Source organism: Ricinus communis, chromosome 1, assembly GCF_019578655.1.
Source record: "Ricinus communis isolate WT05 ecotype wild-type chromosome 1, ASM1957865v1, whole genome shotgun sequence".
Taxonomy (NCBI): Eukaryota; Viridiplantae; Streptophyta; class Magnoliopsida; order Malpighiales; family Euphorbiaceae; genus Ricinus; species Ricinus communis.
This window is the reverse complement of record NC_063256.1, coordinates 14,822,417-14,837,488: the sequence shown is the minus strand read 5'-3', so window position 1 is coordinate 14,837,488 and position 15,072 is coordinate 14,822,417. Positions and strand designations below refer to the sequence as shown.

Genomic DNA, 15,072 nt, shown 5'->3' with positions numbered 1-15,072 from the left:
GTCGGTTAGGGTAAGGACTTTCAAAATTCTGCATTTTGAATAGGAGATTTTCTCGGGAATATCTTTGTCAAAGGAATGTTCAATTTCTATTGAGTGAGTGTCTAAAAGGATGAGTTCGTAAAAAATTTTCAGTTTGTGAGAGCTTTCAGGAATAAAAAATTGTCCATAGGAGAAAATATGTTGAAATAGTTGTTGGTAATTAGGATTTTCTAAATTCCCATTGAAAATTTCGCTTTCAAGAATAGTAACAATTTGGTGTTGGAGTTTTGTGAAGTATTTGGGTGGTTCGGTTCTAGAAGAACCGGGTTTTGTAACAGAATAGTTGTTGGTAATTGGCATTTTCTAAATTCCCATTGAAAATTTCGCTTTCAAGAATAGTAACAATTCGGTGTTGGGGTTTTGTGAAGTATTTGGGTGGTTCGGTTCTAGAAGAACCAGATTTTGTAACAGCTTGTAAAAAGTTGGATGGTTTTGGTGGGGTAGAAAGAGTTTTGTCAAGAATTTCAAATCTGTTGGTAGAGACCAACGAAGATTGTCCAGACTTTTTAGCTTCAAAATCGACTGGAGATAATTTTTTCTTAATGGGAGTGCCCATAAGAATTAGCTTGATTTATTTCCCTGCAAAAATTCTCTTGTTAAAAAATCAGGTAAAGAATTTAAAGAACCTTTAATATATTCAATATTAAAATCAAATATTCCTAAAAGTGTTTGCCATCTGGCAAAAACTTGTTTTGAAACAAAAATTTTAACATCTTTTTCTAAAATATTTTTGCAGCACTACAGTCAATACGTAGTAAAAAATATTTTTCAACTAAATCGTCTTCAAATTTTGTAATACACAAAACAATTGATAAAAGCTCTTTTTTAATAGTAGAGTATTTGGATTGAGTTTCATTCCATGCTCCAGAGTGAAATCTAACCAAAGACTCTGTATTTTGACCAGATAACCTCTTTTTGAGTATACCCCCAAAACCTAAATCAGAGGCATCTATTTCTACTATGAAAAAGGCATTTATATGTGGAATGGACAGACAGGGTAAATGACGAATTTTTTATTTAATGGTTTGTATGACACGGGTGTGTTCTCGTGTCCAGGGTTTTGAATTTTTTCTAAGGCGATTGAACAAAGGTTTACAGAGGATTCTAATATCCTTAAAAAAATCAGATATATAATTAAGGCATCCCAAAAATCTTTGAAGTTGATTTTTGTCCTTAATTTCATCAGGAAATTTGGAAGTAAATTTCAAAACTCTTGAAATAGGTGAAACATTGTTTTCAAAAATTTCTTATCCAAGAAATCTTATTTTTGTTTGGCATAGTTTCATTTTAGGTGCAGAAACAACTAAACCATTTTGCTTAATTATATTATAAAACTTATGCAAATGAGAAAAATGTTGTGCTAATGAATTTGAAAAGACTAACACATCATCAATGTAAACAATGGTAAATGATTGATGATCATGAAAAATGTCATTTATTATTCTTTGGAATTCAGATGGTGCATTTTTTAATCCAAATGGCATGACATTCCCTTCATAATGACCAAAAGGGACATTAAAACCAGTTTTGTAACGATCTTTTTCATTAATTTGAATTTGCCAAAAACCAGATTTCATGTCAAACTTGGAATAAATTTTTGAATCATAAAGTTTTTTAAACAAATCTCTTTTCTTAGGTAAAGGATATCTAATCCATTCTAAGACTTTATTTAAATGTTTATAATTTATGACAAGTCTAAGTACACCCCGTTCTCTTTCTGCTGCATTGTAAACATAAAAAGCAGAGCAGCTCCAAGGAGAACTAGAATTACGAATTAACCCCTTTTGTAATAATTCATCTATTTTTTTCCTATAATGATTTTCAAGTTCCATGTTCATGTGTATAGCATGTAATTTTGTTGGTATGTCATTTTGAGAAAAATCTTTAACATAAGGTAAAGAAATTACATGTTTTTTCCTATTCCAAAAAGCATTTGGGACAGGTGCACATAAGTCTTTAGTAAAGAGATTCTCAATTTTAAAATCATTTATAAGAATTCTAACAAAAATAAACCATTTATGAAAATTTACTTTGGTAATATGAGCTAAAAATTCATTAATATGAGAATCATTCGTATTTTCAGAAAACTCAGCAATTTCTTTATTTTTCCTATTTAGTTCCAATTTTAAAATTCTTTCTTTGAAATCTAAATTTTCATTTTTCAAATTATTAATTTCATATTTTATATTTTTAATTTCCTCTTGTAAATCTTAAATATTAGGTGTAGAATTTCTAGAATATTTTGGATCAAATCTTTGAAAAATTTCTTTTAAATTGTAAGGAATAGGTTCAGATTTTTGGGTTTCGCTATGCAAAACAATATCTCTTAATTTTAAAAAGTATTTTTCTCTATCTGAAGGGTCACTAATTTTGTCAACTAATTCAAAAAGATCAGAAAGGGTTTCTTTTGATAAAACATTTAAAGTTGAATTACAACAAGGACCTGCACAAATTCTAGGACCTTCACATGTTTCAAAATCAGTATTTGTAGAAGATGAATCACTTAAAATATTTAAATCATTTTCTTCAAAATCACTTAAATCAGAATTTTCAGGATCTGTATCAGATAGTAAAAGATTAAACATTTGATCTTTAAGTTTGTCAAAAATGTCTAAATTATTGATTTTTTCTTTCATCCTACATTGGGATTTAAAATGACCAACACGTCCACACTTAAAGCAAACATGAGGACTTTTCTTTTTATTATTTTTATTTTTATTTTTATTTTGAGAAATATTTTTAGAAGAAGAAGGTTTTTGAAAATTCGAAGTATTTTTTCTATAATTTTTATTAGAAGATCTTTTTTTCAAATATTTTTTGATTTTTGAAGAAGGAGCTTGAATACGTTCATATCCATATTGGGAACAGAAATCTCCCAATATGATTTCTACTTTAAATATGATTTCTATTCCTTTTGAAATAGATGTACATTAGAAGAAGAAGGGTAACTCTTGAACGCTTGAACTATCTTCCCTACTATCTCTCTTTGTAAAATTTTCTCTCTTCAATAAAAGTTTAAATTATTTACTTCTTCTCTTTCTCTTCTTCTATTATTAACTATTTCTCTATTATTTCGATCCTGCTCCGCACATGGTATCAGAGCCTAATTATTAAACTCGTGATATTGTTTAAGGTAGCGTTGGTCAGCCTGGTTTTCCGTTAGTCAGCCCGTCTTCCCAATTATCAGTCAGGGTGGTCCCGGTAGGTGGTCCCACTATCCTAAATATTATTTACTTGTTTATTATCTTTGATAATGACATCGTTGTTTCGCAGTTTTAGTAGTCGAGAAATAGTTTCTCCTTCTTCTACTCTTTCTGATTTAAATTCTGAAGAATTTACTGTTCAAGAGTCTAATATCCCAGAAATAGAAAATCAGTTACATAATTGATCCATCCCTAAACAAAATGTTAATAGTATTTATCGAATTGGAACTTTTGATTTTGCACAAAATTATTCTATTAAACAAACTGAACAAACTATTGCTTTAAATAAATCTCATGAAAATTTACATTTACTTTCATCTTCTCCATTGCATGAACATATTAAAAAGAAATTTAAATTTTTGCATATAGACATGGTTCAAATTGCTGTTAAAACTTTATTTAGAATTGGATTAGACATACCTATTTTTTTTTGTTTAAGAGATGCTCGACATTTAAATTTTTCAAATTCACTTTTAGCTATGGCTGAATCGAATTTAGCCAATGGTCCTGTCTATTTTAATTGTTATCCAAATTTTTCAATTTCATTATTTGATTCAAATATTTTAGACAGTTTGATTTTAACTGTTAAAACCAAAAGTATGGATTTTGCTGAAAATTCTAGATCTATAGCTGTCATTTATAGAATTTACTATAAAGTAATGACAACGACTATAGATCCTAGAGCAAGACATTCTTTAACAAGAAATGAGACAATATTATTTGAAGCTAATCCTTTACATTCTAAAATACAAGTCCCCAAAAAACTAAAATGGAATGAGTTATCGCAAGCTGGAACTTGGGATTTACAAGAAATTAATAAGCCACAATCTATTGAAAATAATTCTAGAGTTTCACAAATTTTAGAGCAATCTAATGGTTCTGTTCAAATAAGTTTTTCACCTACTTTTTTACCTTTTTCGAGATTGTTTACTTTTGAAAATTCTAGACCTTCTACACACACAACACGTTTTCCAAATCCAAATACAAATTTACAAGGAGTTGATTTTGACAATAGAATTCCTCAACCTTTTTACACTGATTCTGTTAATATAGATCAAGATAAAAATTCAGATGAATCTGTTTTGTCACCCTCAAGATCAACTATGGAAAATTTTTCAACTTTAAATATGATTTCTACTCCTTTTGAAATAAATAAACCTTTCTTACGATCAGATTATTATCATATAAGAAATCGTGAAAAGTTTTATGGTTTCAAAACCATTTTTCAAGGGGGGGAGAGACACTATTCAAGAAAATTTTTATGAATATTTAAATTCTGTTAAGGTTAATGTTCCGTTTTTCATCTGATTTGAAATTTATTGTAACAATAATGATATAGAATTTCCTTTTAAAAACCTTTTTACAAATGATAGAGTTTCTAAAACTTGGATTACAACCGTAGGAAATAAACAAATTATTTCTGTTCATCCACCTTTAGAAGAAGTTAAAATAAATGTTCATAATCAATAAATAATTGCTTCACCTTTTAAAACGATAAACTCTGAGAATGATGACAAACTCCCTTTATTAAAAGATATTAGAAATGTTCAAAATCAAAATAATTATACAAATCAAATTCTTTTTACAATTGCTTCACAACTGGATAGGATAGAGACGTCCAACCTAAATAATCATGCACCTAGGCTAGGTGGAGTACCTATGAAACCTATTTTTCAACCCCATTAAATTCCTGAACAAAAATTAATCAAATTAAATGATAAAGATGATATTCTGAACCAAATAAATTTAAAATTAGCTAGTCTGTCTTTGAAAGATAAACCTTCTGTTAGTATGCTTAATTCTGAAAAGTCTTATCAAAATGAAATCAAAGATTTAGAGAGTCAATTTGTTAACGATAAATTTGAAATAAATAAAATATACAATAATAGAGGTTTTGACAAACCTAGGACTAGACATTATTATCCTAGACCTACTCCTCCAGATGTTTTGTTTGAAGAAAGAGTTAGCTTTACTCAAGCAAAATATGATGGAGATTCTGTTTATGAATGGAACTTAGATGATCTGTCTGAGTATCAAATTTTAAATATGTTACAAGAAATGACTATGGCTTGTACTTCGTACAGAGCCAGATCTGTAAATAATACTAATAAAAAAATAGCTCAGATGTTAATATCTGGCTTTACTGGTCAATTAAAAGGATGGTGGGATAATTACACCTCCTTAGAAGATAAATCAAGGATTTTAAATGCTAGGAAAATAGTTATAAAAACTGAAAATCAAACGTTTGTTCAAACTGAGGAAGAGGATGCTGTAGCAACTTTACTTTTTGCTATTACAAAATGTTTTGTTTGTGAACCTAATCAATATCAAATTAGATCTTCTGAAATTCTTTCAAATTTAACTTGTCCTAAACTTCAAGATTTTCGATGGTACAAAGATGTCTTTCTAACAAAAGTTTTCTCTAGAACTGATTGTAACCATAGTTTTTGGAAAGAAAGATTTATTGTTGGTTTACCTAAATTATTTGCTGAAAAGGTTAGAACTAGGATTAGAGATTTTTATGGAAATACTATTTTTTATGATACTTTAACCTATGGAGAAATTATTAATTTTATTAATAATGAAGGCTTAGATTTGTGTACTGATTTTGAAACATGTGAAGGTCCTGGAATTTGTACAGGTCCTTGTTGTAATTCAACTTTAAATGTTTTATCAAAAAAAACCCTTTCTGATCTTTTTGAATTAGTTGACAAAATTAGTGACCCTTCAAATAGAGAAAAATACTTTTTAAAATTAAGAGATATTGTTTTGCATAGCGAAATCAAAAAATCTGAACATATTCCTTACAACTTAGAAGAAATTTTTCAAAGATTTGATCCAAAATCTTCTAGAAATTCTACACCTAATATTCAAGATTTACAAGGGGAAATTAAAAATATAAAACAAAAAATTAGTAATTTAAAAAATGAAAATTTAGATTTCAAAGAAAGAATTTTAAAATTGGAACTAAATAGGAAAAATAAAGAAATTGCTGAGTCTTCTGAAAATACAAATGATTCTCATATTAAAGAATTTTTAGTTCATATTACCAGAGTAAATTTTCATAAATGGTTTATTTTTGTTAGAATTCTTATAAATGATTTTAAAATTGAGACAATTGCTTTAGTTGATTCTGGAGCAGATCAAAACTGTATACAATAAGGAATTGTACCTACACAGTTTTTTGAAAAAACAACCGAAAAATTACATACTGCTGATGGTTCAAGAATGCAAATAAATTATAAGCTTTCTAAAGTTTAAATTTGTAATGATGGATTATGTTTTTACACTTCTTTTATTTTAATCAAAAATCTATCTGCTACTGTTATTCTTGGAACTCTGTTTTTAGCATTGCTTTATCCTTTTTCAGTGGACACTCATGGTATCAAAACTAGATTATTAGAAAAAAAAATTTGTTTTAAATTCATTTTCTCTGAGCAAGAAAAAGACATAAATATTTTAAAAAAAAATTGCGTTTTTAATGATCTTATTAGTCAAAAGAAAAAATAAATTACTTTTTTAAATAAAGAAATCTTATCTTTAAAGATTAAAGAAGAGTTAGACCTTGATGTGATAAAAGCCAAAATAAAAGATATTGAGAATTTCTTTACTAAAGACTTATGTGCACCTGTCCCAAATGTTTTTTGGAATAGGAAAGAACATGTGATTTCTTTACCTTATGTTAAAGATTTTTCTGAAAATGACATACCAACAAAATCACATGCTATACACATGAACACGGAACTTGAAAATTATTGTAGGAAAGAAATAGATGAATTATTACAAAAGGGGTTAATTCGTAATTCTAGTTCTCCTTGGAGCTGCTCTGCTTTTTATGTTTACAATGCAGCAGAAAGAGAACGGGGTGTACCTAGACTTGTTATAAATTATAAACCTTTAAATAAAGTCTTAGAATGGATTAGATATAATTTACCTAACAAAAGAGATTTGTTGAAAAAACTTTATGATTCAAAAATTTATTCCAAGTTTGACATGAAATCTGGTTTTTGGCAAATTCAAATTAATGAAAAAGATCGTTACAAAACTAGTTTTAATGTCCCTTTTGGTCATTATGAATGGAATGTCATGTCATTTGGATTAAAAAATGCACCATCTGAATTCGAAAGAATAATGAATGACATTTTTCATGATCATCAATCATTTACCATTGTTTACATTGATGATGTGTTAGTTTTTTCAAATTCATTAGCACAACATTTTTCTCATTTGCATAAGTTTTACAATATAATTAAGCAAAATGGTTTAGTTGTTTCTACACCTAAAATGAAACTATGCCAAACAAAAATAAAATTTCTTGGACAAGAAATTTTTGAAAACAATATTTCACCTATTTTAAGAGTTTTGGAATTTACTTCCAAATTTTCTGATGAAATTAAGGACAAAAATCAACTTTAAAGATTTTGGGAAGCCTTAATTATGTATCTGATTTTTTTAAGGATATTAGAATCCTCTGTAAACCTTTGTTCAATCGCCTTAGAAAAAATCCAAAACCCTGTACACGAGAACACACCTGTGTCATACAAACCATTAAACAAAAAATTTGTCATTTACCCTGTCTGTCCATTCCACATCCAAATGCCTTTCTCATAGTAGAAACAGATGCCTCTGATTTAGGTTTTGGGGGTATACTCAAACAGAGGTTACCTGGTCAAAATACAGAGTCTTTGGTTAGATTTCACTCTGTAGCATGGAATGAAACCCAATCCAAATACTCTACTATTAAAAAAGAGCTTTTATCAATTGTTTTGTGTATTACAAAATTTGAAGACGATTTAGTTGAAAAACATTTTTTACTACGTATTGACTGTAGTGCTGCAAAAAATATTTTAGAAAAAGATGTTAAAAAATTTGTTTCAAAACAAGTTTTTGCCAGTTGGCAAACACTTTTAGGAATATTTGATTTTGATATTGAATATATCAAAGGTTCTTTAAATTCTTTCCTGATTTTTTAACAAGAGAATTTTTGCAGGAAAATAAATCAAGCTAATTCTTATGGGCACTCCCATTAAGAAAAAATTATCTCCAGTCGATTTTGTGGCTAAAAAGTCTGGACAATCTTCGTTGGTCTCTACCAACAGATTTGAAATTCTTGACAAAACTTTTTCTACCCCACCAAAACCATCCAACTTTTTACAAGCTGTTACAAAACCCGGTTCTTCTAAAACCGAACCACCCAAATACTTCACAAAAACACAACACCAAATTGTTACTATTCTTGAAAGCGAAATTTTCAATGGGAATTTAGAAAATCCCAATTACAAACAACTATTTCAACATATTTTTCCCTCTGGACAATTTTTTATTCCTGAAAGCTCTCACAAACTGAAACTTTTTTACGAACTCATCCTTTTAGACACTCACTCAATAGAAATTGAACATTCCTTTGACAAAGATATTCCCAAGAAAATCTCTTATTCAAAATGCAGAATTTTGAAAGTCCTTACCCTAACCGACTGGAACCAAAATCCCTACACTGCCAAAAAATTTTCTATTTCCTTTACACCTCCTTGTTTCAATTATTTCGATTATAAAAAAGCCTGGTATTATACCTTTTACCTTCGAAATTAGAACCACTCCTGGTTTTTTATGTTTCACAAAACCAACTCAAAAACCTTTCCCAATTGGTTTTCCGATTGGTGGACATATTCTGGACTTTGCCCAGAAATCCTACCTACTAAAATTATGGAAGGATTTACCATTTTTAAAGAAAAATTACCTATTCTTAAACATGACAAGTTGATCATTTTTTCCGAAACCTTTAACATACCTTGGATATTTTCTTGGCAATTCAAGGTAAAACCCTTTAAATCTTTACCAAATGTAAATTCTATTGCCTGTTTAGTTCGAGAATAAAGTGTCAAATGGTAGACAAATTGCAAAGACATTCAGGCCAATAAAGAAACAGTTCTGAAACATTTTGCTGAAAAAAATCCTATGATATCTGGAACAAGTCAATCTATGGGCAATTTAATTTTTTGTCAGACAAAAGCAAGATTTTAGCAAAATTATCTGGAAATACAACAAAGAAAGAATTCAAAGCAGCTCTGGAACAAGCTTTGTCACAAGTCTCTGGAGACAGTGACGATGAAGACTCTGGAAGCACTAGTGGACCTAACTTTACTCCTCAAAATAAAGATGATTGCTATGGACTCGACAACTATGACATTCTTTTTTACTAAATGGATAAGAATCTTTCCTTTTCACAAAGACGGACAAAATAAGAAGATAAGCAAGAATCTTTTCTTTTGAAAAATGAACAAAGCTAAAAAACAAAACAAGTTGATAAGAATGGACAAGTGGCAGACAAGAATGAACAAGTGAACAACCGAGAATCTTTTTGACAAAATAGAAGAAGACAAAAGAAGTCGATAAGAATGGACAAGTGGCAGACAAAGTGGCACACATCTACTTTTCTCTTTTTGACAAATTAGTTCAATTATTGTCTTTTACAATAATGTAACGGACTCAAATGTATTTGAAGTCCGAATAGTATATTTTCTCTTATTATAAATAGATGTACATTAGAAGAAGGAGGGTAACTCTTGAACGCTTGAACTATCTTCCCTACTATCTCTATTTGTAAAATTTTCTCTCTTCAATAAAAGTTTAAATTATTTACTTCTTTTCTTTCTCTTCTTCTATTATTAACTATTTTTCTATTATTTTGAACTTTGTCACGACCTACTCTATGGGCCCGTGACCGGCACTAGGGAATGGGTAGGCTTAAGACCACCAAAACCCGTAGTAAGCCTTACCGACCCGCAAATCCAGATAGACAGTTAACAAAATATAAAGTAGTCATAATTGTCTTGCATAAATAAATCATCATACTTCCAACATGAGTCAGAATAGTTATATCAATTTTAAAATTTCCTACTGCGGATACTTTAGAGTAAATAATGACAAGTATAGAAATACAAGGTAATTACAAAAGTCCGAAGAAGAAAAAGTCGGACTATCAAATGTGCGATGGCGAAGGTCTTTAATTGCCACCTAAAAAAATTTACAACTGAGACTGTCAGTCTCGAGAGTGAGATAAAATCAAATAATCTAGAGACTATTGCAGTTTTTACAGAAAATATTCATTATTCGAATCAATATATCAAATCCTGAACATAAACAGAAACCATGATGTCATCATTCCATAATAAAATAAATAAATAAAAAATATATTTATGTTTCTTTTACGGGACGAGTGGCTCATTAGAACCCTAAACCTCAAATTCTAGTAGCATTTCGGCTCTCTTAATCCAACAGGTCTGGCGCCCAGAGAGCAAGCTCGATCAGGGTCCTTACCTCCAGCCTGAACACTTGAATTCCAAATAAGCCGGCGCCCAGAGAGCGTTGCTCGATCAGGGACCTTAACTCCGGCAATAAACTGAACTCAGCCTAGAGAGCAAATGCTCGATCAGGGCAAACAAATCCATAATAATCTTATGTCCATGATCATTACCGGTGCGCACGCGGTCCTGATGCAACCCACCAGGTGGCATGTTCTACGAAAGCCACATTTCTCAAGACGCAATCAAACTGAGACTGTCAGTCTCGGGAGTGAGATAAAATCAAATAATCTAGAGACTATTGCAGTCTTTACAGAAAATATTCATTATTCGAATCAATATATCAAATCCTGAACATAAACAGAAACCATGATGTCATCATACCATAATAAAATAAATAAATAAAAAATATATTTATGTTTCTTTTACGGGACGAGTGGCTCAGTAGAACCCTAAACCTCAAATTCTAGTAGCCTTTCGGCTCTCTTAATCCAACAGGTCTGGCGCCCAGAGAGCAAGCTCGATCAGGGTCCTTACCTCCAGCCTGAACACTTGAATTCCAAATAAGCCGGCGCCCAGAGAGCGTTGCTCGATCAAGGACCTTAACTCCGGCAATAAACTGAACTCAGCCTAGAGAGCAAATGCTCGATCAGGGCAAACAAATCCATAATAATCTTATGTCCATGATCATTACCGGTGCGCACGCGGTCCTGATGCAACCCACCAGGTGGCATGTTCTACGAAAGCCACATTTCTCAAGACGCAATCATCACATTTAATAAATATCATTGTTTAATGAAATCATTCAACACATATCGGAATAAAGATTAAAAATCTAGGGTAAGGCAACATGCAATTCGTTTCGAAAAATAATAGTATATGTATTATTATGACGTTAGTAATAATAATATTTATATTATTTCCAATAATTAATAGTCAAGTGAAATTATTTATTTTGCGATACTAATAATTATATTAAGCACAAATTCTAAAATAGCATATTAAAATCAGACTTAGAAATAGTGCAATGATTAAATGACTCTAACTCACAGATCTAACGCGTTCCACAGTCCGCTCCTACGCCTCGGGTGGAGCTGGTGAGAAGGCTGGATTATCTAGTCATGGAAAACACTCAATTAATCGACATCCTTAAATTTTCCTAACTTAGACTTCTATAATGGTCTGTCTAAAACTCAATTAGACTCGAGGGATTTGCCAGAAATTCGGCAGAACCTCCCCTAATTTACAGACATTTACCCCCGTAAAACGGGCCCAGAACCTACCAAAAACATATCAAACATGCTGGAATTTAATAACAGGAGCCGGGCCACAAGAACTGCATTAATATTTTCCCGACGCCAGAACACCACAACACAAACAATTTAATTTGATTTATTTTTAAACTACCCATCACAAGTAATTAATAGCCACAATAACTTCTAATATTATAAAAAAATTTTCAGAGTCTAAAATAAAATTATACCCAGATAAAAATTGAAATATTTCAGGCGTCCGGAAAACACAGGGTCCGGAAACCGATCCTGCCAACGGTGTCGGAATTCGAATCCGGAAGCGCCTATGCGAAGCTCGAGTTGCGAGGAGTCCGGAAGTACAAGAGTTTTGACCGGAAAGTGGCCGGAAGGCGGCGGATCGGAGCCGGAAAGTCGCTGCTCACGCGACACTTCCCAAGGCTGCCGGCGAGGATTTTCCGACGGAGGAGGGTTGCTTCCGGGGTTTTCGGGGGTGAGGAACTCGTTTCGATGTCGATCACGAAAACACGGCAAGAGGCGAACGGCGGCCCCTTGTTCTTGACAACGTGGGAAAGGAGGAAAGGGAAGGGGAGGCTGAAGCGGGAAAGGAGGAAGGCGCGGCCGGCGGGGAAGAGTGGGCTGCCAGTGGGAAGAGAAGAAAATGGGGGAAAGGGGAGAGGAAGAGGGAGGAAGGAAAGAGAGGAGGGAAAAGTGAGAGATGGGGGAGAAGAAAAAGGGCTTTCTCTCTTTTTATATATATATATATATATAAATTATTGTTTTAATAATTAAGGGTGTTACATTTATTTTATTTAAGTAATATTTTAATTATGTGAATTTTCAGTTTTTTAATAATATATTTTATTCATTAATAAATTTGTAAAATAATTAATATAAATTTTATTAATTATATATATATATTAATTTTAAGATCTAAATTTTTTTAACATATGTGTTTAATTTTTGACACATTAATTTTTATTTTAATATATATATATATAATTATTTATTTTGATATTTATATTATTCTTGACACATAATATTCAAGCTGATATGTGATTTTATAGCTTTTTTCTTATATTAAAATATGAATTTCACTATATAACATTAGCAATAAGAGTAAGGTCCAACTTTATTAGAATTTCAATATTGTTCGTAAAATAACAGTAGCGGTAAGAGCAATAGTAGGTAGTAGTGGTATTTTTACTTTTAATATTAAAAATACTTATAATTCTGAATTTGATAAATTTTTATTTTAATCAAATTTAATAATTTAGTTAACGAATTTATAAGTATAATACATTGATAAATCTATTTAAAAAAAAGAATGGAATGATCAATATTATAGTCTAAAGACGATGCTAAACTCTTTTAAATCTTATTTAATTTTGTTAAATTTACTAATGAAATATTTTCTTAAAAAACGGACATACAGATTCTTTAAAGTAGAATTTTAGTAATAGGAAAATTATGAAATATGTTATTTTCAGTTGAATCTCAAATCAAAATAAAATTATAACGTCTATATTAAGAGTAGGCTAATAGAAGAGTGAATTAACGAATTCAATTACTAATATTCACTTACATCAGAGGTGCTGAAAAATTATTTATTTATTTATTTTAATAATAATAAATAATAAAATAAAATATTTGAATAACAAAATAATATGATTAAAATATATTTATTCAATAGTACTATGAGGAATGTATAATAATTTCAAAATAATTGATATGATTTAAACATAAAGGTCTTATAAAATTTTATAGTAATTTAGAAAATAATTTAAACTTTTATTGAAGAGAAAAAATTTTACAAAGAGAGATAGTAGGGAAGATGGCTCAAGCGTTCAAGTGATGCCGTCTTACTTCTAATGTACATCTATTTATAATAAGAAAGACTATACTATTCGGACTTCAAACATTTTTGAGTCCGTTACATTATTGAATTAATTTGTCAAAAAGAAAACAGTAGTTGTCTGCCATCTTGTCTACTTTGTCAAAAAGAAAAGATTTTTTGTCCGCCACTTGTTCATTCTTATCGATTTGTTTTGTCCTTTTGTTTTGTCCATTCTTCAAAAGATGCTTGTTTATCTTCTTGTTTTGTCTTTCTTTGTCCACTTGTGAAAAAGGAAAGATTCTTTGTCCATTTAGTCAAAAATAATGTCATAATTGTCGAGTCCATAGCAATCATCTTCATTTTGAGGAGTAAAGCTAGGTCCACCAGTGCTTCCAGAGTCCTCATTGTCACTATCTCCAGAGACTTGTGACAAAGCTTGTTCCAAGGCTGCTTTGAATTCCTTCTTTGTTGTATTTCCAGATAATTTTGTTAAAATTTTGTTTTTATCCGATAAAAAGTTAAATTGTCCCATAGATTGGCTCGTACCAGATATCATGGGATTTTTTCCCGCAAAATGTTTCAAAATAGTTTCTTTATTAGCTTGAATGTCTTTGCAGTTTGTCCACCATTTGACACTATATTCTCAAACTAAACAGGCAATAGAATTTACATTTGGAGAGGGTTTAAAGGGTTTCACCTTGAATTGCCAAGAAAATATCCAAGGTAGGTTAAAGGTTTCGAAAAAAATTATCAATTTGTCATGTTTAAGAATGGGTAATTTTTCTTTAAAGATGGTAAATCATTCCATAATTTTAGTAGGTAGAATTTCTGGACAAAGTCCAAAATAGGTCCACCAATCAGAAAACCAATTGGGAAAGGTTTTTGAGTTGATTTTGTGAAACATAAAGAACCAGGAATGGTTCCAATTTCGAAGATAAAAAGTATAGTACCAGGCTTTCTTATAATCAAAATAATTGAAACAAGGAGGTGTAAAAGTAACAGAAATTTTTTTGGCAGTATAAGGATTTTGGTTCCAGTCGGTTAGGGTAAGGACTTTCAAAATTCTGCATTTTGAATAGGAGATTTTTTCAGGAACGTCTTTATCAAAGGAATGTTCAATTTCTATTGAGTGAGTGTCCAAAAGGATAAGTTCGTAAAAAAATTTTAGTTTGTACGAACTTTCAAGAATGAAAAATTGTCCAGAGGGAAAAGTATATTGAAAATAATTCTAGAGTTTCACAAATTTTAGAATAATCTAATGGTTCTGTTCAAATAAGTCTTTCACCTACTTTTTTACCTTCTTCGAGATTGTCTACTTTTGAAAATTCTAGACCTTCTACACACACAACACGTTTTCCAAATTCTAATACAAATTTACAAGGAGTTGATTTTGAAAATAGGATTGCTCAACCTTTTTACATTAATTTTGTTAATATAGAACA

The 15,072-nt window shown here is 30.4% G+C and overlaps 1 long non-coding RNA gene across 1 annotated transcript; it reads right to left on the bottom strand.

Annotated features, from left to right (window-relative positions):
• Positions 1-10,058: 10,058 nt before the first annotated feature.
• On the bottom strand, positions 10,059-12,296 carry LOC125371116. The gene is made up of 3 exons (XR_007217382.1): positions 12,027-12,296; positions 11,594-11,658; positions 10,059-10,256 (listed from the first exon to the last, which is right to left on the bottom strand). It is a non-coding gene; the product is annotated as an uncharacterized LOC125371116 (long non-coding RNA).
• Positions 12,297-15,072: the final 2,776 nt, after the last annotated feature.